The sequence below is a fragment of the Macaca nemestrina genome, chromosome 7 (assembly GCF_043159975.1).
Source record: "Macaca nemestrina isolate mMacNem1 chromosome 7, mMacNem.hap1, whole genome shotgun sequence".
NCBI classification, from domain to species: domain Eukaryota; kingdom Metazoa; phylum Chordata; class Mammalia; order Primates; family Cercopithecidae; genus Macaca; species Macaca nemestrina.
Window position 1 is genome coordinate 105570788 of NC_092131.1, and position 21736 is coordinate 105592523.

General features: G+C 36.5%; 1 protein-coding gene and 1 non-coding gene across 9 annotated transcripts in view; one reads left to right on the top strand and one right to left on the bottom strand.

The window, feature by feature from the left end:
• Positions 1 to 21736, bottom strand: part of LOC105488361 (AGBL carboxypeptidase 1) — a 958121-nt gene that overhangs the window by 841776 nt on the left and 94609 nt on the right. The window lies entirely within an intron of this gene.
• On the top strand, positions 15584 to 15654 carry LOC112427814 (small nucleolar RNA SNORD74). Its single transcript, XR_003019555.1, has one exon. It is a non-coding gene; the product is annotated as a small nucleolar RNA SNORD74 (small nucleolar RNA).

The window sequence follows — 21736 nt, forward strand, 5'->3', positions numbered from 1 at the left end:
AAGAATCAAATAGACGCAATTAAAAATGATAAAGGGGATATCACCACCGACCCCACAGAAATACAAACTACCATCAGAGAATACTATAAACACCTCTATGCAAATAAACTGGAAAATCTAGAAGAAATGGATAATTTCCTGGACACTTACACTCTTCCAAGACTAAACCAGGAAGAAGTTGAATCCCTGAATAGACCAATAGTAGGCTCTGAAATTGAGGCAATAATTAATAGCCTACCAGCCAAAAAAAGTCCAGGACCAGATGGATTCACAGCTGAATTCTACCAGAGGTACAAGGAGGAGTTGGTACCATTCCTTCTGAAACTATTCCAATCAATAGAAAAAGAGGGAATCCTCCCTAACTCATTTTATGAGGCCAACATCATCCTGATACCAAAGCCTGGCAGAGACACAACCAAAAAAGAGAATTTTAGACCAATATCCCTGATGAACATCAATGCAAAAATCCTCAATAAAATACTGGCAAACCGGATTCAGCAACACATCAAAAAGCTTATCCACCATGATCAAGTGGGCTTCATCCCTGGGATGCAAGGCTGGTTCAACATTCGCAAATCAATAAACATAATCCAGCATATAAACAGAACCAAAGACAAGAACCACATGATTATCTCAATAGATGCAGAAAAGGCTTTTGACAAAATTCAACAGCCCTTCATGCTAAAAACGCTCAATAAATTCAGTATTGATGGAACGTACCTCAAAATAATAACAGCTATTTATGACAAACCCACAGCCAATATCATACTGAATGGGCAAAAACTGGAAAAATTCCCTTTGAAAACTGGCACAAGACAGGGATGCCCTCTCTCACCACTCCTATTCAACATAGTGTTGGAAGTTCTGGCTAGGGCAATTAGGCAAGAGAAAGAAATCAAGGGTATTCCGTTAGGAAAAGAAGAAGTCAAACTGTCCCTGTTTGCAGATGACATGATTGTATATTTAGAAAACCCCATTGTCTCAGCCCAAAATCTCCTTAAGCTGATAAGCAACTTCAGCAAAGTCTCAGGATACAAAATTAATGTGCAAAAATCACAAGCATTCTTATACACCAGTAACAGACAAACAGAGAGCCAAATCAGGAATGAACTTCCATTCACAATTGCTTCAAAGAGAATATAATACCTAGGAATCTAACTTACAAGGGATGTAAAGGACCTCTTCAAGGAGAACTACAAACCACTACTCAGTGAAATAAAAGAGGACACAAACAAATGGAAGAACATACCATGCTCATGGATAGGAAGAATCAATATCGTGAAAATGGCCATACTGCCCAAGGTAATTTATAGATTCAATGCCATCCCCATCAAGCTACCAATGAGTTTCTTCACAGAATTGGAAAAAACTGCTTTAAAGTTCATATGGAACCAAAAAAGAGCCCGCATCTCCAAGACAATCCTAAGTCAAAAGAACAAAGCTGGAGGCATCACGCTACCTGACTTCAAACTATACTACAAGGCTACAGTAACCAAAACAGCATGGTACTCTTACCAAAACAGAGATATAGACCAATGGAACAGAACAGAGTCCTCAGAAATAATACCACACATCTACAGCCATCTGATCTTTGACAAACCTGAGAGAAACAAGAAATGGGGAAAGGATTCCCTATTTAATAAATGGTGCTGGGAAAATTGGCTAGCCATAAGTAGAAAGCTGAAACTGGATCCTTTCCTTACTCCTTATACGAAAATTAATTCAAGATGGATTAGAGACTTAAATGTTAGACCTAATACCATAAAAATCCTAGAGGAAAACCTAGGTAGTACCATTCAGGACATAGGCATGGGCAAGGACTTCATGTCTAAAACACCAAAAGCAACGGCAGCAAAAGCCAAAATTGACAAATGGGATCTCATTAAACTAAAGAGCTTCTGCACAGCAGAAGAAACTACCATCAGAGTGAACAGGCAACCTACAGAATGGGAGAAAATTTTTGCAATCTACTCATCTGACAAAGGGCTAATATCCAGAACCTACAAAGAACTCAAACAAATTTACAAGAAAAAAACAAACAACCCCATCAAAAAGTGGGCAAAGGATATGAACAGACATTTCTCAAAAGAAGACATTCATACAGCCAACAGACACATGAAAAAATGCTCATCATCACTGGCCATCAGAGAAATGCAAATCAAAAGCACAATGAGATACCATCTCACACCAGTTAGAATGGCGATCATTAAAAAGTCAGGAAACAACAGGTGCTGGAGAGGATGTGGAGAAATAGGAACGCTTTTACACTGTTGGTGGGATTGTAAACTAGTTCAACCATTATGGAAAACAGTATGGCGATTCCTCAAGGATCTAGAACTAGATGTACCATATGACCCAGCCATCCCATTACTGGGTATATACCCAAAGGATTATAAATTATGCTGCTATAAAGACACATGCACACGTATGTTTATTGCAGCACTATTCACAATAGCAAAGACTTGGAATCAACCCAAATGTCCATCAGTCACAGATTGGATTAAGAAAATGTGGCACATATACACCATGGAATACTATGCAGCCATCAAAAAGGATGAGTTTGTGTCCTTTGTAGGGACATGGATGCAGCTGGAAACCATCATTCTTAGCAAACTATCACAACAACAGAACACCAAACACCACATGTTCTCACTCATAGGTGGGAACTGAACAATGAGATCACTTGGACTCAGGAAGGGGAACATCACACACCGGGGCCTATCATGGGGAGGGGGGAGGGGGGAGGGATTGCATTGGGAGTTATACCTGATGTAAATGACGAGTTGATGGGTGCAGCACACCAACATGGCACAGGTATACATATGTAACAAACCTGCACGTTATGCACATGTACCCTACAACTTAAAGTATAATAATAATAAATAAATTAAAAAAAAAAAAAAAAAGTTGGTTAGGGTCAATGAAAGAGAGGGAGCCTACTCTTGAACCCAAATCCATGGCTTCTGACCTAATGTTATTTTCAGTAGTTTGAGGGGCTTTCAGTACATCTTCGTTCAAGTCCTGGAATCCCAGAGAAGGTGATGGGGCAGGGAAGTTTCAAGTCAGAACTCCAAAGTTTTAACTATAGCTTCCAACAAGGTGGCTCTTATCTGTGCTGTAGTTTGGAATTTCATATTATAATTCATTTGAAAAAGTAAGCAGGGATCTTCCCCTTTAAAAAATCTTGTAAAGAAATCAGCCTGTAACAATGTAAAGCAATGTCTTTCCTTCTCCCCTACCCTTTTTTAATTGCTGATACTATGTACAACCTTGTTAACCGATTTGTGGATGTGGGTGTGTGTTGGTTTTCATTCCCACGTGTGAGTTTGCAGCATAGTTTGTATATTTTTGCTTAAACACAAAAATGAAGATGCAGTTACAAATGCTTTAACTTTGTTTGCTGTAGCATTAGTATCAATAATAGGCTAATGTCCTCAATTATTAATGGAAATAAGCATAGCCTGGGGATGGCTGACTTGAAAAAGCAGTGTGCATTGTATATTGAAAAGAGTGTGGAATTTAGAGTCACACTCTGCCTTGAACTTCATTCTGGTATGACCTTGTGCTTATTACCAAATTTCTCTCAGGCTCTGTTTCCTCATTTGTAAAACAGCAACATAAAAACCAACTTCAGAGTGATGTGAAAACTAAATAAGAGAATGTACATAAAAAGATCTGACTCATTTGGGGTTGCTAACTGATGCTCCATTTTTATTGGTATTGATGGATTAAATTCTTGAAAGTAATGACAGCCTCTGTGAGATTTACCTACAGAGGCCTTTGTGGCAGTCAGAGCGCTCCGTGTCAGCCTGGCCCTCGGGAACAAAACAGCACTCCCATAGCAAACATTTTGACAGGCCCACAGCAGCTTTGCCCTCACGTTTAAGACTACACTTGAAATGGTGGCTTGAAAGTCCTGGAGCATCCACAGCACAAAAGAACGATCTTTACACTGACACTGAATTCTCCATTGTTCACTTTTATTGATCATGACATGAGGTCCAGAGACTCGTGTTGGAATGCGTGACACTTTCTTTTTTTTTCCTTCAACTTTTAAGTTCCGAGGTACATGTGCAAGATGTACAGGTTTGTTACACAGGTAAACGTGTGCCATGGTGGTTTGCTGTACAGATCAACCCACCATCTAGGTATTTAGCCCAGCATCCATTAGCTGTTTATCCTGATGCCCTCCATCCCCATGCCCCGCCCCCTGCAAGTCCCAGTGCGTGTTGTTCCCCTCAATGTGTCCATGTGTTCCCATCATTCAGCTCCCGCTTATAAGAAAGAACAGAATATATTGTATTTTCAAACCCATTTTGGGGGACAGCAAATACACCTTCTCCCAAAGATGTCAACGAATTCAGTTGTTCAAGTTTTGGACACCCATAAACCAGTGCTAGTGATGAAATCCCACCCTATAGGAACTACTTAAAAGGTAATTTTCAAAACAAAAGTTGACCTTGAGGGGAAAAAAAACAATTTTTTTAGAATCCCCTTTTTAAGAAACTGGAAATTATTTTAAGACTCCCTTTTTAAGCTGTTTGCCCCCTTGAGACCAAAAAAAAAAAAAAAAAGAATAGAACGTGTGTAAAAGTCCATGGAAAATCAAAAGCCTCTTAACAATTGCCTTCCAAAATACACTCTTATATTTCTGCTTTAACAAACAGAATTACTATTGGCCTTATGACTAATTATTCAATGAACTCATTTCAGCCTTCACTGCGACACTGATGAGAAAAAGAATACTAGTAGTATGCTACCTTGGAATGAACATTTGTCCCCACTACAAACAAAATTTAAGAAGTCAATATTTGGGTTCTCCTAACAATAGAAAGAAAAATCAGCAAGTTAAATTTTTTAAAAGCAATTTTCTTTGCATCCCTTGGAAATCACATCTCTATCAATAAGAAGACTTTATAACACTTTATTTCTTTCTGTCTTAAGGAATGTGTAGCCAGCTTATGGCTGTGGCGAACTGCAGTTGTAATACCCATGGCTACCAAGAGATGGCGATGGGGCACACCAGCGCTCAGGATTAGTGGGTGGCTGCCATCTGGAACTGACTCATGTTTCTTTGCCTCATTGACTCTTGATCTTGTTTCAGAATGATCATTTTCCACGTTCCCTCTTACCCTTTTATATTTTAGTTCTGTAGTTTAATTATTTAATTCCATAACGGCATCATCTAATTGAGGGACCTTGGTATTAGCTCTGGAAAGCATTTTTGGGGGATTCATTTGGCCTGAAACGCCACATAAAATGTGATTTTATTATGTGTGATGAGGATTACTATGATTAGGGTGGACCATTTTCAAAAACAAATTAGTTCAACGTCAAGGAAACAGAGGCCTGACGCTGGCTCTTTCCTCTTTAGAACCCTTGGGCTCCAGTAAAACCGTCCACTGCACATGTTTTATTTATTTATTCTAGTCATTTAATCATTTCTGTTTTTAAATTTGAGGAAAAAAGTCATCATGCTACAGCATGGTGTAGTGAAAATAGATTTGCATAGGACATCAGGAGACCTGGAGTCTTCTCTGAGCTTTTCTACCCACTATTTACTTGTGTAAATTATAGGAAATCACCTATTTTGGACTCATTATCCCTGTTTATAAAGCAAGGGTATTGGATTGAGTATCTTTTACTTTTTCATTTGCATAAAGCATTTAAAGATTCTATGGAATTAAAAAGCTTACTGCTATGTCATAGAGTCAAAAATTGTTTTATTTACCCTTTAGAAAGTCTCCTAGAAATATTCAAACTGCGGCCGGGCGCGGTGGCTCAAGCCTATAATCCCAGCACTTTGGGAGGCCGAGACGGGCGGATCACGAGGTCAGGAGATCGGGACCACCCTGGTTAACACGGCGAAACCGCGTCTCTACCAAAAAAATACAAAAAACTAGCCGGGCGTGATGGTGGGTGCCTGTAGTCCCAGCTACTCGGGAGACTGAGGCAGGAGAATGGCATAAAACCAGGAGGCGGAGCTTGCAGTGAGCTGAGATCCGGCCACTGCACTCCAACCTGGGCAAGAGAGCCAGACTCCGTCTCAAAAAAAAAAAAAAAGTAAAGAAAAAAAAAGAAATATTCAAACTGCAAAAATTTTAGCAGTTTCCTGAGAAACAAGAATGGAACATGCCAAAGTAAAATATTTAGAAGACTCTCTGATAGCCAGAGATGGGACAGAGGCACCAGTAAACACTGGAGAAATCCCCTATCCCAGAGAAACAAGAACTCAAGGTCAAAACCACGTAAGAATCTTTTGGACAAGCATGAGTTTGATTACCTTCCTCCTTAGAAACCTGCATATGAGAACTCCTCAAGGTTTGCTCTTAATCACACACACATGAGAATTAGCCATGATGGGGAGCATCATGTCAGTGATACTGAAATAAAATAACAACATCTGTTGCTATGGGTATATACCCGTTCCACTACACTCCTTCTCCAGGTTGCCACATGTAAACTGCTAAAATTGTACTACTAGGGTTTCCTTTTGCTTCTTTTATTCTGACCTTAGAGATCCTCCTATAAAATATTTGAGTGGAGACCTATATCAAACTCCAACATAATTCAATGTGACTTATTAATTAAAACTGAGAGAACAGCTCTGCTTCTGCAATGCTGAAAAAGCAAAGAAAACTATTCTTTAGTTCAAAAAAAGGAGGTAATCGATTTCCTGAATATTCAAGGGGTAACTTCTTGTGAAAGAGAGTAAATGTAATTTAGAAAAAAGGAAATTAATTTGGAAGTACTTGATTTTTATTCTTGAGAATATTCTAGGGGCCATTTGGGTCTATAACACTAGACCAAAGCTGTCATGAGACCATAAATCTAAGAATATACATAACTGAATATCTATATATAGAGAGAGAAATATATAGTTAGAGACTTTGTGGGAGACAGTGAACAGCAGACAGGATGTAGCAGAAAACTGAAACATTCAAGCTGTAAACAAACACAAGGAATTTCCCTAGCATGCAAAAAACCCAAGATGACAAAGGGAAAGGAAGAGAAGGGAAAGGGAAGAAGAGAGGAAGGGAGGAAGAGGAGCAGAGAGAAGTAAAGGAAACAAGGGAGAAAGTGGACAAGATATAGAGACAAGACCTTGAATTGGTTTATGCCTTTCTCTCCCATTACCAGCCATCTCAAACATTACCTTATATTAATATCCAACCAATTATTTGTCCCACCGAAACCAGCCGTTTCTTGCTTTATGCATTTTCTAATGCTTTTATTCTCTGCTCAAAAAACCCTTCTCTATTTTATTCCCTTCCTTTCTCTCCCCAACACTGACAAGTTAAATCTAGTTCATCTGTCAAAACTCCCCTCAATTCCTTTTTGAATGAATGAATGCATGATCTAATTACTGATGATGGTGGTGTTAGTTACAATGCATTTGCCTGTAGCCACACAATAAAAAAGAATATATTTTAGACTAGATAGTACTGAAATTATTTTCATTTTACTTTTTATAATTATAAAAGTAATTTCTAATGTTATACAAAAAATAAAGTTATTTACTCCCCACCATTCAAAATAACTAGTTATTGGTATCCTTCTTTAAATATTTTACTGTGCATATTCTTTAAGATAAAGAGAACTTTTTTACTTTTTTGACTGACATATTGGCTTATTATTGGCATGCAATAAGTTATACACATTTAAAGTGTGCCACTTGATGAGATTTCATGTATGTACCTTTGAAACATCACCACAATCTAGATAATGAATATCAATATCCTCCTCAAATTTTCCTCATTCTTCTTTATAATCCCTCCCTCCTACTCCATATTTACCTCCAACCCCCATCTCCAGACAGCCATTCATCTTCCTTTTCTCACCATAGTTTATTTTACATTTTCTGGAATTTAATACAAATGGTATAATACAGTATATACTTTTTTGTCTGGCATCTTTCACTCAGCATAATTATTCTGAGATTTATTCATGTTACAGCATATATCAGTAATTTTCTTTTTTTATTGCTGAACAATATTCTGTTGTATAAAAGCATTACAGTTTATCTATTCACCAGTTGATAGATGTAAGAATTGTTTCCAGTTTTTGGCTATTGCAAATAAAGAATGAAGCAATGAAGATTTATAAATGAGTCTTTGTAAGGATATATGCTTTCATTTCTTTTTTGTAAATAAATACCTAGAACAGGAGTGGGTGAATGATATGATAGGTGTGTGTTTAATTTTTAAGAAACTGCCAGACTGTTTTCCAAAGTGGTTGCACCATTTCTCCATTCCCACCAGCAAAGTGTGAGTGTTCGTGTTCTTCTTTGCCAATTCTCGTGATGGTCAGTCTTTTAAATTCTAACCATTCTCAAAGTATATAGTAGTATCATATTACAGTTTTAGTACGCATTTCCCTAATTAATTCTGATGTTGAGCATACTTTATGTGCATATTTGCTATCTGTATATCTTCTCTAGTGACATATCTGTTCAAATCTTTTGTCAATTTTTAATTGGATTTTTAACTGTTCTTTGTATATACAGAATACAACTTTTTTACAAGGTACATGATTGGCAAATAATGTCTCTCAGTGTGTACCCTGTGTCTTCATTCTCTTAATAGTGCCTTTTGAGCTACAGAAGTTTTTAATATTGATAAAGTTCAGTTTATCAATTGTTTATAAATTGTGCTTCCACTGCTGTTATATAAATAACTTTTACCTAGCTGAAGATCACAAAGGTTTTCCTCTGTGTTTTCTTCTAGAAATGTTATAGCTGTAGGTTGCACATTTAGGTCTACTATCCATTTTATATTCATCTTTATGTTGTAAAGTATAAGCTGAAATCTGTCATTTGCATATGGATATCCAGAATTTCCAGCAGCATTTATTGAACACACTATTATTCCTCCATGAAATTTGCCTGTGCCAAAAATTAATTGTTCATATGCATTTGGGTTTATTTTTGAAGTGTCTATATTATTCCATTAATCTATCTTGACGCTGATACCCCATTATCTTCCATACTGCAGTTTTATGATAAGTCTTAAAGTATTCTTTGTCCTCCAATTTTGTTCTTTGTTTTTCAAATTTGCTTTGGCTATTCTAGGTCCTTGGCTTTTCCATATGAATTTTATAATCAATGTATCAGTTTCTACAACATACAGAAAGCCTTCACAATTTTCACTAGGAATGCAATTAATCTATAGATGAATTTGAGGAAAATTGACATTTTGCCAATATTAAGTCTTCTGAACCATTACCTCTAGTTATCTGTTTATGTCTTCTTTCATTTGTTTCAACGTTGCTTTGTAGCTTGCAGTGTACAGGTCTTTTGCATCTTTTGGCAGATTTATCCCTAAGTTTTTACGTTTATATTGCTATTGTAAACTATATTATTAAAAAATTTCAGTGATTTATTTCCAATAATTTGTTTCACTATGTAGAAATATAATTGTTTTGTATGTTACCTGGAACCTTGGTAAACTCACTTATTAGTTCTTGTAATTTTTTGTGTATAGATTCTGTTGGAATTTCTACAAAGATAATCGTCTGCAAATAGTTTTACATCTTCTTTACCCAGATGGATGTCTTTTAGTTCTTTTCCTTGCCTTATTTCACGAACTAGAATTGCCAGTATAATGTTAAATAGATTTAATGAGAGTGGACATTCTAGTTTTGTTTCTGATCTTACTGGGGAAGCATTCAGTCTTTTAACCACGAAGCATGATGTCACTTAACAATTTTATAGACGTGATTTATTGAGAAAGTTCCCTTCTATTTCTAATGTATTGAGTTTTTATTGCGAAATGGTAGATCTTGTCAAATGTTTTTTCTGGGTCCATGGAGATAATCATATATTGTTGGGTTTTTTTAATTTTTTATATAATAAATTATATATAATGATTTCTACACATTAAACCAGTCCAGGATTCTTGCGACAAATATCACTTGATCTTGATCTTGTATATATTGTCGATGTCAATTTACTAAAATTGGGTTAAGAATGTTTGCATCTCTATTCTTAAGAGATACTGATTGGAAGTTTTCTTTCTTAATAAGTATTTGCCTGCTTTTGGTATCAGGATAATGCTGGCTTCATTGAATACGTTGGAAAATATTGTCTCTTCTTAAATTTTCTCTAAGAGTTTGTAGAGAATTGCTATTATTTATTTTTAAATTTTTGGTAGAATTCATCAAGGAACCCATTTAAACCTAGACTTTTCTCTGTGGGGATAATTTAACCATACATTCAATTTGATTACTAAATATAGGGCTATATAGGTTACCTTTTTCTTCTTGGGTGAGCTTTGTTAGTCACGTTTCTCAAGAAATTTTTCCATTTCATCTAAGTTGTCCAATTTATTGGCACAAAGTTGTTAGTAGTATTTCCTTATTATCCTTTGCATATTTACAGAAATTGTAGCAATTTTGCCTCTCATTTCTGATACTGGTCATTTGTGTCTTCTTTTTTTCTTATCGGTCTGGATTAGAATTTTTTTTTTTTTTTTTTTTCTTTTGAGACAGTCTTGCTCTGTCGCCAGGCTGGTGTGCAGTGGTGCGATCTTGGCTCTCTGCAACCTCCAACTCCCTGGTTCAAGTGATTCTCCTGCCTCAGCCTCCTGAGTAGCTGGGATTACAGGCACATGCCACCACGCCCAGCTAATTTTCTTGTATTTTTAGTAGAGACAGGGTTTCACCAGGTTGGCCAGGATGGTCTTGATCTCCTGACCTCGTGATCTACCTGCCTTGGCCTCCCAAAGTGCTAGGATTACAGGTGTGAGCCACCACGCCCAGGCTGGAATGGAGTTTTATCAATTTTATTGATCTCAATAAATCAACTTTTGATTTAATTGTTTATTGGTTTTCTATTTGCAATTTTATTTCTTTCTATTTTGATTTTTCTTATTTCCTTCATTTTACTTACTTTAGATTTCAATCTTCTTTTTCTCCTTTCTTATGGTGGAAGCTGAGGTTGTTGATTAGAGAGTCCATCTTTCTTCTTTTCTAATATATGCCTATCGGTCTATAAATTTCCTCCAAGAATGTGGCATCCCAGAGATTTTAATATGCTGTACTCATTTTCATTCTGTTCAAGATATGTTCTAGTTTCTCTTTTGATTTCTTCTTTGACCCATAGTTCCTTTAGAAGTACATTATTTAATTTTCAAATTTGGGGGACTCTTACAGAAACCTTTCTGTTGGTGATAATTTAATTCCCTTGTGGTCAGAGAACATACTTTTTATCATTTGAATTCTTATAAATTCGTTGTGACTGACTTTATGGTTCATAATATTATCTATCTTGGTAAAAATTCCATTGTAGTTGAAAAGAATGTATATTCTGCTGTAGGTGGGTAAAGTATCCTATGAATATCAATTAAGCCACATTAATTGATAGTGTTATTTAAATCATCTATATCCTTACTGATTTTCTCTCTACTTATTCTATCAGTTATTCAGAGAGGGTTATTAAAATCTCCAACTAAAGTCATAGATTTATCTATTTTTCCTTGCATTTCTATCAGTTTTTACATCAATTATTTTGAAGCTCTGTTATTAGGTACATAAACATTTAGGGCTTTTATTTGCTCCTAATAAACTGACCCTTTACTATTATAGAATTACTTTTTTTATACCTGGCAATATTCTATGCTCTGAAATCTGCTTTATTTGGTATTAGAAAAAGCTTCCTAGCTTTCTTTTGATTAGCATTAACTTGATATATCTTTTTCATTCTTTTACTTTTAACCCACTTCAGTTTTTATATTTTTATACACAGCCCTGAGTGGAGAGACTTCAAGATGGCTACTTGGAGACACCCAGGGAATCTCTGAGGCATGGAAGGAGAGGGAAGGTAAGCATCTGGCCTGGCCAGGACTGAGAACAGCTCGGTGTCAGAAGAAACTCCCCAGTGCAGAGAAAAGGTTAGCAAAAGATCCCCAGGACTCCAAATTCCCACAGACTCCTGCAATCCTAGCCACAAGAGAGACCCTCAGCCCTCATGGTCCCTGAGACTAGTATATGAAGCTGCCTAGAGTTCATGCCATGGCATTGTTCCAGAGATGTCGTTCATGCTGGATCCCACACACTCCCCAGACCCAAGCAGCTGCAGCACACAGTCATTTTAAGAGCCCAGTCCCCACCAGATGACGTCCTGCCCTGGGGCCCAACAGCCCCTGAATTTCCATATCCATGGAGCCCCACTGATATTTCCTCATGTCAACCAAGAAGTCTGGCTGGACCCAGCATTGCAGCCAGGTCTCCAGCATTCTAGCCCACGCGGTGTCCTACGCCACAGGGAATGGCAGTGCAGTGCACCGGGGAAGCTTTCTCCAGGACAAAGGGAGCTGAAGCATGTACTCCCCAGAGCCTGAGAGCCAACTTCCTGGGGCTGCTGCCACTGACAGCAACCCTGCATCCCCAGACACAGACACTGTGAGCATGTATGTGCTTTCAGCAGGCTTGCAGACTGGTCTGTCTGGCAGCCTTCCCGGGGCCTGAGGACAAGCCTGTCCTCACCACTGCCACCACCATGACCACATCATCTAGGGACCTACACATCAATATTGCTTGCCTCTTTGGGTGCTTATGTGCATCATCAGCAGGCTTCAGGACAGGTCTGCCCCACCTGGCATCACTCTCCGCACTAGCACCGTCAGGGAACTTGGAGATTAATCTGCTCTACCCACCATTGACCTTACTGGAGAGATAGACTCCAATACAATGACAGTTGGGAACTTCAAAACCCCACTCTCTGCATTGGACAGATAATCTAGACAGAAAATCAGCAAAGAAACATTGGATTTAAACTGCACTTTAGAACACATAGACCTAACATTTATAAAACATTTCACCAAACAGCCACAGAACACACATCTTCTCATCAGCACATGGAGCATTCCCTGGGATAGACCATATGCTAGGCCACAAAATGAATCTCAGGAAATTTTAAGCATCAAAATCCTATCAAGTGTCTTTTCAGATCACAATGGAATAAAACTAGAACTCAATAACAAAAGGAAATTTAGAAATACGTGAAATTAAACAACATGCTCCTGAATGGCCATTGGGTCAAGGAAGAAATTGAGAAGAAAATTTTAAAAGTCTTGAAATAAATGAAAGTAAAAATACAACATACCAAAATCTGTGGAATACAGTAAAAGCAGTGCCAAGAGGCGAGTTTATAGTAAAAAATTGCCTATGTCAAAAAAGTAGAAAGATTTCAAATAAATAATCTAGTGATGCACCTCAAGGAACTAGAAAAACAAGAGCCAAACCCAAAATTAGTAGAAAGGAATAATAAAGATCAGAGCAGAACTAAATGAAATAGAGACTAAAAAAATACAAAGGATCAATGAAATGAAGTTTTTTAAAGATAAATAAAATAAATAAACTGCTAACTAACAAAAAAGAGAGAAGACCCAAATAAATAAAATCAGAAATGATACAGGAGATATTACTCCTAATACCACAGAAATACAAAGAATCATACATACTATTATGAACAACTATATGCTGGCAAATTAGAAAACCTAGAGGAAAATGATGAATCCCTGGATACATACAATCTACCAAGACTGAACCAGGAAGAAATAGGAAGTCTGAACAGACTAGTAATGAGTACAAGATTGAATGAGTAATAAAAAGTCCCCCAACAACAACAACAAAAAAAAAACTCAGGACCAGATGACTTTACTGATGAATTCTACCAAACTTATAAGGAAGAACTAATACCAACTTTTCTCAAATTATTCCAAAAAACTAAAGAGGAGGGAATTCTTCCTAACTCATTCTACAAAACCAGCATTACCTTGATACTGAAACCAAACAAGGATAAAACAAAAAAAGAAACCTATAGATCAATATCCCTAATGAACATAGACGCAAAAGTCCTCAACAAAATATACCAAACAAAATACTAGCAAACCAACAACACACCAAAAAGATAATGTACCATGATCAAGGGGGATTTATCCCAGGAGGCAAGGATGGTTCAACATACACAAATCAATAACTGTGACACATCATATAAACAGAATGGAAGATAAAAACCATACAGTATTCTCAAAAGATGTAGAAAAGGCATTTGATAAAATTGAACATTCCTTCATGATAAAAACTCTTAATAAATTAGGCATAGTAGAAACAAAGTAAAACATAAAAAATATAATAAAAGTCACATGTGACAAACCCAGCTAATATCATAATAAATTGAGAAAAACTGACAGAATTTCCTCTGAGAACTGGAACAAGACAACAATGCCCACTCTCACCATTCATACTCAACATAGTACTGAAAGTTCTAGCCGGAACAATCTTTAGCAAGAGAAAGAAATAAAAGGCATTTACATTGGAAAACAGAAAGTCAAATTGTCTCTCTCTTTATATGACATGATCTTACATATAGAAAAAACAAGACTACACCAAAAAACTCTTAGAACTGATCATGGAATTCAGTAAAGTCGCAGAATACAAAATCAACAAACAAGTATCAGTAGTATTTCTATACACTAATAAGAAGCTAGCTGAAAAATAAATCAAGAAAGCAACCCCATTTACAATAGCTACAAAAAATAACAAAATGCCTAGAAATAAATTTAACCAAGAGGTGAAAGACCTCTAGAAGGAAAACTACGAAACACTGATGAAGAAATTGAAAACGACACAAACAAATGGAGAGACACCCATGCTCATGGATTGGAAAAATTGATATTGTTACAATTAATCTTGAGACTATACTACTCTAAAGCAATCTACAGACTCAATGCAGCCCCCATCAAAATACCAATGACAGTCTTCACAGAAATAGAGAAAAACTTCCGAAATTCATATGAAACCACAAAAGACCCAAAACAGCCAAAGCAATCCCAAGCAAAATGAACAAAACTGGAGGGATTACACTACCTGACTTCAAAATATACTACAAAACTATAGTAACCAAATCAGTATGGTACTGTCATAGAAACAGACATACAGACCAGCAGAGCTGAACAGAAAACCCAGAAAGATATTCACCTATTTATAGCCAATTGATTTTTGAAAAAAGCACCAATAACATGCTTTGGGGAAAGGACACTCTCTTCAGTAAATGATGATGGGAAAACTGGATATCCACATACAGAAGAATGAAACTAGACCCCTATCTCTCACCACATACTGTAGCACACCAGCATGGCAAAATTATACATATGTAACAAACCTGCATGTTATGCACATGTACCCTAGAACTTAAAGTATAATAATAAAAATAAAAAATAAAAAATAAAATAAAATTTTTAAAAAAAATCAATACAAAATGGATTAAAGACTTAAATAGAAAACCCAAAACTATGAAACTAATAGAAGAAAACACTGGAGAAATTCTTCAGAACATTGGTCTAGGTAATGATTTTATGGCTAAGATCTCAAAAACACAGGCAACAAAAACAGACAAATGGGACTACATTAAACTAAAAATCTTCTGCACAGAAAAGGAAGCAATCAGCACAATGAAGAGACAACCTGCTGAATGAAAAAACAAATTGCAAACTTTCTGGCAGGGGACTAATAACCAGAACATACAAGGAACCCAACTCAATAGCAAGAAAACAAATAATTCCATTAAAAAGTAGACAAAGGCTTCTTATGAAGCCTATGTTGGTAGAGACATCTGAGAGTATTGACTAATGCCAACAGCTTAAATGGGGAAAATAATAATAATAAAGTAGCCAAAGGATCTAAATAGACATTTTTCAAAAGAAGACATACAAGTGGCCAACAGATATATGAAAAACTGCTATCACAAATCATTAAGAAAGCACAATTGAAAACCACAATGAGATATCGTCTTGCTTTAGTTAGAATGGCTATTATCAAAAAGACAAAAAATAACAGATGTTGGCAAGGATGTGGAGAAAAGGAAACTTGTATACCCTGTGAGTCAGAATGTAAATTTATACAGCCATTATAGAAAACAATATGGAGGTTTCAAAAAAAACTAAAAATAGAACTATCATGCAATCCAGCAATCACACTATTAAATATTTAACCAAAAGAAAGGAAATCAGTATATTAAAAAGACACCTGCTTCCCATGTTTATTGCAGCACTGTTCACAATAGCCAAGATATGGAATCAACCTAAGTGTTTATCCACAGATAAATGGATTTTTAAAATGTGGTCTATATCCACAATGGAATACTAGTCCACCATTAAACAAGAACGAAATCCTGTCATTTGCAGCAACGTGGATGGATCTGAAGGTCATTATGTTAAGTGAAATAAGCGAGGCACAGAAAGACAACTACCACTCACATTTTTCTCAGTCTGAGTGTCTGAGTTAAAAAGTTGATCTCATGGGGGTGAAAGTCAAACGATAGTTACCAGAGGCTGGGAGTGGGGATGGGAGAAGAGAAATCAGTTAATGTGGGTACAAACACAGACAGAAGGAATAGGTTCCAGTATTCAATAGCATAGTGAAGTGATGATGGTTAACAATGATATATCTTTCAAAATAACTAGATCTGAAATATTCCCAACACAAAGAAATGATAACTGTCCAAGGTGATGGATATCCTAAACACTCTGATTTCATTACACATTGTACGCATGTATCAAAATATCACATGTGCTCCATCAACATGAATAATTATTATATATCAATAAGAAATTTTAAGTGTGTTTCTTATATGCAGCACAATTTTAATCTTTTTATTTCAATAGGTTTTTGGGGAACATGTGTGATTACACGAGTAAGTTCTTTAATGGTGATTTCTGAGATTTTGGTGCACCCCTCACCTAAGCACTGTACACTGTACCCAATGTGTAGTCTTTCATCCCTCACACTCCTCCCACCCTTTCCCCGAGTCTCCAAAGTCCATTTTATCATTCTTATGCCTTTGCATGCTCATAGCTTAGCTCCCACTTATGAGTGAGAACATGTTTGTTTTTCTATTCTTGAGTTACTTCACTTAGAATAATAGTGTCCAATTTCATCCAGGTTGTTGTAAATGCCACTATTTCATTCCTTTTTATGGCTGAGTAGTATCCCATGGTATATTTATACCCCAATTTCTTTATCCACTTGTTGAATGGTGGGCATTTGGGCTGGTTCTATATTTTTGCAACTGTGAATTGTGGTTCTTATATACAGCACAATTGAGTCACTGGTTTATCAATATGATTATATATTTGCCTTTACATAGAGTATGCAACATTGACATCTTATTGGTATGGTTAGGTTTAAGTCTACATTCTTGTTAATTTTTTGTCTATTTGTGACACCTGTTCCTTAACCACCTTCTCCTCTTTTCCTGCCTTCTTGTGGATGAATTGAATGTTTTTATAACAATTTACCGTCTTGTCAATTTATTAGTCATAACTTTTTACTTAACTGTTTTAGTGGTTGCTTTAGTATACATTTTCAAATTATCACAGTCTATCTTTAATTGTTAATGTACCATTTAATACGTAAGACAATTATAATAGAATACTTTCATTTCTCTCTTCTTGATCTTCATGCTCTTGTTGTCATATATTTTAACTTTACAAAAAATATAAATTCCAGACTACACTGTGATTACCTTTATTTAAATACTTAGCTATTTTTAAAGAGACTAAAATAATAATCTAAAGTCAAACATATTTACTCATGTTACCATTTCTAGTGCTCCTTGGTCTTTTGAATAGATATATCTTTCCACCTGTATCATTTTCCTTCTGCCTGAAGTTTTCTTTTAATATTTCTTGGCATGACAGCCTGCTGTTGATAATGTCTTCTAGTTTTTGTATGTCTGAAAAGTCTTTATTTCATCAGTAGTTTTAAAAGCTATTTTCATTGAGCACAGAATTCCACACTTTAAAGATGCTGCACCATTGTTTTTTCACTTGCATTGTTTCCAATGAGAAATCTGTTAGATTCTTATTTTTGTTTCTGTGTATATAATGCATCTTTTTTCCTTTCCTGGGTGCTTTCAAGACTTTCTTTTTTTTTTTTTTTTTTTTTGTCATTGGTTTTGAGAAGTTTTTTGTTTGTTTGTTTTTATTTTTGTGGAGACAGTCTCGCTCAGTCGCCCAGGCTGGAGTGCAGTGGTGTCATCTCGGCTCACTGCAACATTCATCCACCTGGTTCAAGCAATTCTCCTGCCTCAGCCTCCTGAGTAGCTGGGATTGCAGGCATGAGCCACCACGCCCAGCTAAGTTTTGTATTTTTAATAGAGATGTTGCCCAGGGTGGTCTCGAACTCCTGAGCTCAGGCAATCTGCCCACCTCATCCTCCCAAAGTGCAGGGATTACAGACGTGAGCCACCACACCTGGCTGGTTTTGAGAAGTTTATGATTTTCCTTGGAGTTGTTTCTTTCATGTTTCTTATGTACATGGTTTCCTGTGTCCCTATCATTTTTTTGTATTTCAGAGATTTAAGCCTTTATTTCCTCAGATATTTTTTTCTGTCCCTACCTATCTCTCCTCTCCCCAGTGGCTCAAATTATATGTATTGGGCTGCTTGAAGTTGTCCCATAGTTCACTAGTGCTCTCTTCTTCTTAAATCTCTTCTGTGTGTTTCATTTTGGAAATGTGCTGTTTCTGCATTTTTAAGCTTATCTCTCTTCTGCCACATCTAATTTTCCTTAATTCAATCCAGTGTGTTTATCTCTTACACACTGTAGATTTCATCTCTAGAGGTTCAATTTGGGTTTTTCTTGTATCTTCTATGTCATTACTTAATTTTTGAACATGTGAAACAGAGTTAGAAGAGCTCTTTAATGTTCTTGCCTAATAATTATAACATCTATCTCAGTTCTGGTTTTGATTGAATAAATTATCTCCTCATCATGGATAGTACTTTCCTGTTCCTTTGCATGCCTGATAATTTCTTCTTGGATTCTCCACATTGTGACTTCTACCTCATTTAGTGAATATTTTTGTGTTCCAATAAATATCTGAGGCTTTGACTTGGAATGCAGCTAATTTACTTGGAACTAGTTTTACGATTCCAGGTCTTGCTTTTAATATTTGTTTGACAGGACTAGAGCCCTGGTCTAGAGCTAACGCTCAGTCTAGAGGTAACAATAGTAAACTCTTTGTATTCATGGATTCCCCACACATGGATTCAACCAACTGTGGATCAAATATATTTTTTAAAATTGCATCTTTGCTGAATATGAACAGATTTTTCCTTATCATTATTCCCTAAACAATAGAGTCTAACAACTTATTTACATAGCATTTACATTGGTAGGTATTATAAGTAATTTAAAGATTTAAAAGCATACAGGAGGATGTGCATAGATTATATGTAACTATTGCAATATTTTATTTGAAGGACTTGGGCCTCCACAGATTTTGGTATCTACAAGAGGTCTTGTAACATATCCTCTATGAATATCGAGGGATGACTTTATTCCTCACTACTGAGGCAAAATCCTGTATACTTTATCCAATGTCCCATGAGTCATGAGGTCTTCCAGTCTGTCTTTCAGAACCAAGTACTATTTCCAGTCCTGTGTGTGTGTCAGATATCGTTCCCTCCATTTCCTTCAGGTGGTCTTTCCTTGGCTTTGTCTAATTTCCCTATAAGCACGTTTGCATATCCAGCTAAATACCTGAGGGTAATCCCTGCAGATCTCCAGAGTTCTCCTTCTGTGCAGCTCTCTTTCTAGTACTCTGTCCTACAAATGTTATGCACCTTGGTTTCTCCAGACCTTCAGCTCTGTCTCCCAACTGCTTCTTTAACTCAGGGAGTCTGCTGGGCTGCTAGTGGGTTCACTGTCCCTGCACTGCAACCTAGAAGCTCTCTAAGACAATGAGCTGGGGGAATTTAAGAACTTATCTCTCAGGAATCAAGACCCTTCATTGCCTAATGTCCATCAACATTGGTTTATATATTTCATCTCTAGTTCTTTTTTTTAAGGTGGAAACACTCTAATATCTTAGTAGACAATAGAAGAATAGGAATATGTAATTCTCAAAGAGGAAATAAAAACAGAGAAACTCATAAAAATATCCAACTATCCAATAATCAGAGAAATGCAATTTAGATCAAGACAGCAATCTCACAAATCAAAGTAATAAAAATTTAGAAAAATGTTAATATTTATTGCTGGTGAGGATTCAATTAAATGGACATTCATATGCTGCTGGGAATGTAGATTATATCATTCTGAACTTTGAGACTTACTTTTTCTAGCCAATATTTTATCATAAGCTGCTTCCCACAACAAATATCATTCCTAACCTATTTTTATGTGTTGCTTCATAATATAATGTGGAAATATATCACTTTTACCAAGCATTTCCTATTATTGAGCTTTTTCAGGTTATATTATTTCCAATTATAAATAACACTGTGATTGATATTTTTGCACATAAATTTAGTTCACATTTCAAAGTGATTTTTATAGGGTTTTTTTTGTCTTGATACATATGACTCATTGTTTTCATGCTTTTTTGTCTTTGCTGTTGCTTCTGCCTCTGTCTAGAAGGTGGTGCTCTTATAAAATTAACATCCAGAAATTCCTTCCCTATTTCAAATCGAAATCTGCCCTCTCAGTGAGTTCCTCCTTGCTAATTCCTGAGCAGACTGAAATTCTCCCTCTTAAATATCCCCCCATGATCACATTTATCTTATTTGTTTACATGCTAATGTGCACATGTATCTACAAGTTCCTTGAGGGCAAGGACTGTGTCTTTTCAACTCAAGCCCACAAATCTCTGACAATACTAAAAGCCCCACAATACTACTGAATGAATCAATGGATAGTTAAAAGAGTGCAACTCAGGCAAACCAAAACAACAGTGTTCATTCATTCAACTGGCATTTATCGAATACCTATGGTGCACCATGTGAAAGAAACTCAGACCTGATTTATACTAATTCACTCCTTTTAAATAACCATTTATTGTTCTCTAGTCATTTTTCTCATTAGCTTTGTTGAAGATGACTAATGATCACATAGAGATCTAATATTAAAATAGCACTATAATTGAACTTAGAAAGCTTTCAATCTGTCCTCATTGTGCAATCTCTGCCTAAACTTTTAAAAGCAGCTAGCTTTCCATGGCTATACATCTGTGTGATGGCCTCCTTTTGACCCTTTCCTTCTCAGTCAACTGAGTTGGCTTGTCTCTGCTAAACAAGCACATCTCCAGACACTGCACCCACTCACAACCTCACAGGAAAACCAGAGTGTGTTTTCTTCCCCCATCTGCTTTATAATTTGTGGTGCCTGAGTGTGGAATCGGTCCCTGAAGAATTTAGAATTCTATTAGAAATATCAGTTCCTGGGCCAGGCACGGTGGCTCACACCTGTAATCCCAGCACTTTGGGAGGCTGAGGCAGGCAGACTGCCTGAGGTCAGGAGTTCAAGACCAGCCTGGGCAATATGGTGAAATCCTATCTCTACTAAAAATATAAAAATTAGCCAGACATGGTGGCGCGCATCTGTAATCCCAGCTACTTAGGAGGCTGAGGCAGGACAATTGCTTGAACCCGAGAGGCAGAAGTTACAGCAAGCCAGGATCATACCACTGCACTCCAGCCTGGGTGACAGAATGAGACTTCATCTCAAAACAAAAAAAGAAAAAAGAAAGAAACTAAAAGAAAAGAAAAAAAGAAATAGTAGTTCCCTCAAAGTAAAAGGTGAAACAACAAGAGTCCCTCCTGATAAGAGTCTTTCTGTCTTTCTGTACCTCCCCCCAGTTCCTCAAACTCCTTTTCCTCCATATTTGTAGGTGGTTACAATGTTGTGAGGAAGGTGTGATTTACAGGAAAATACAAATTTATTTGCATAAGTTC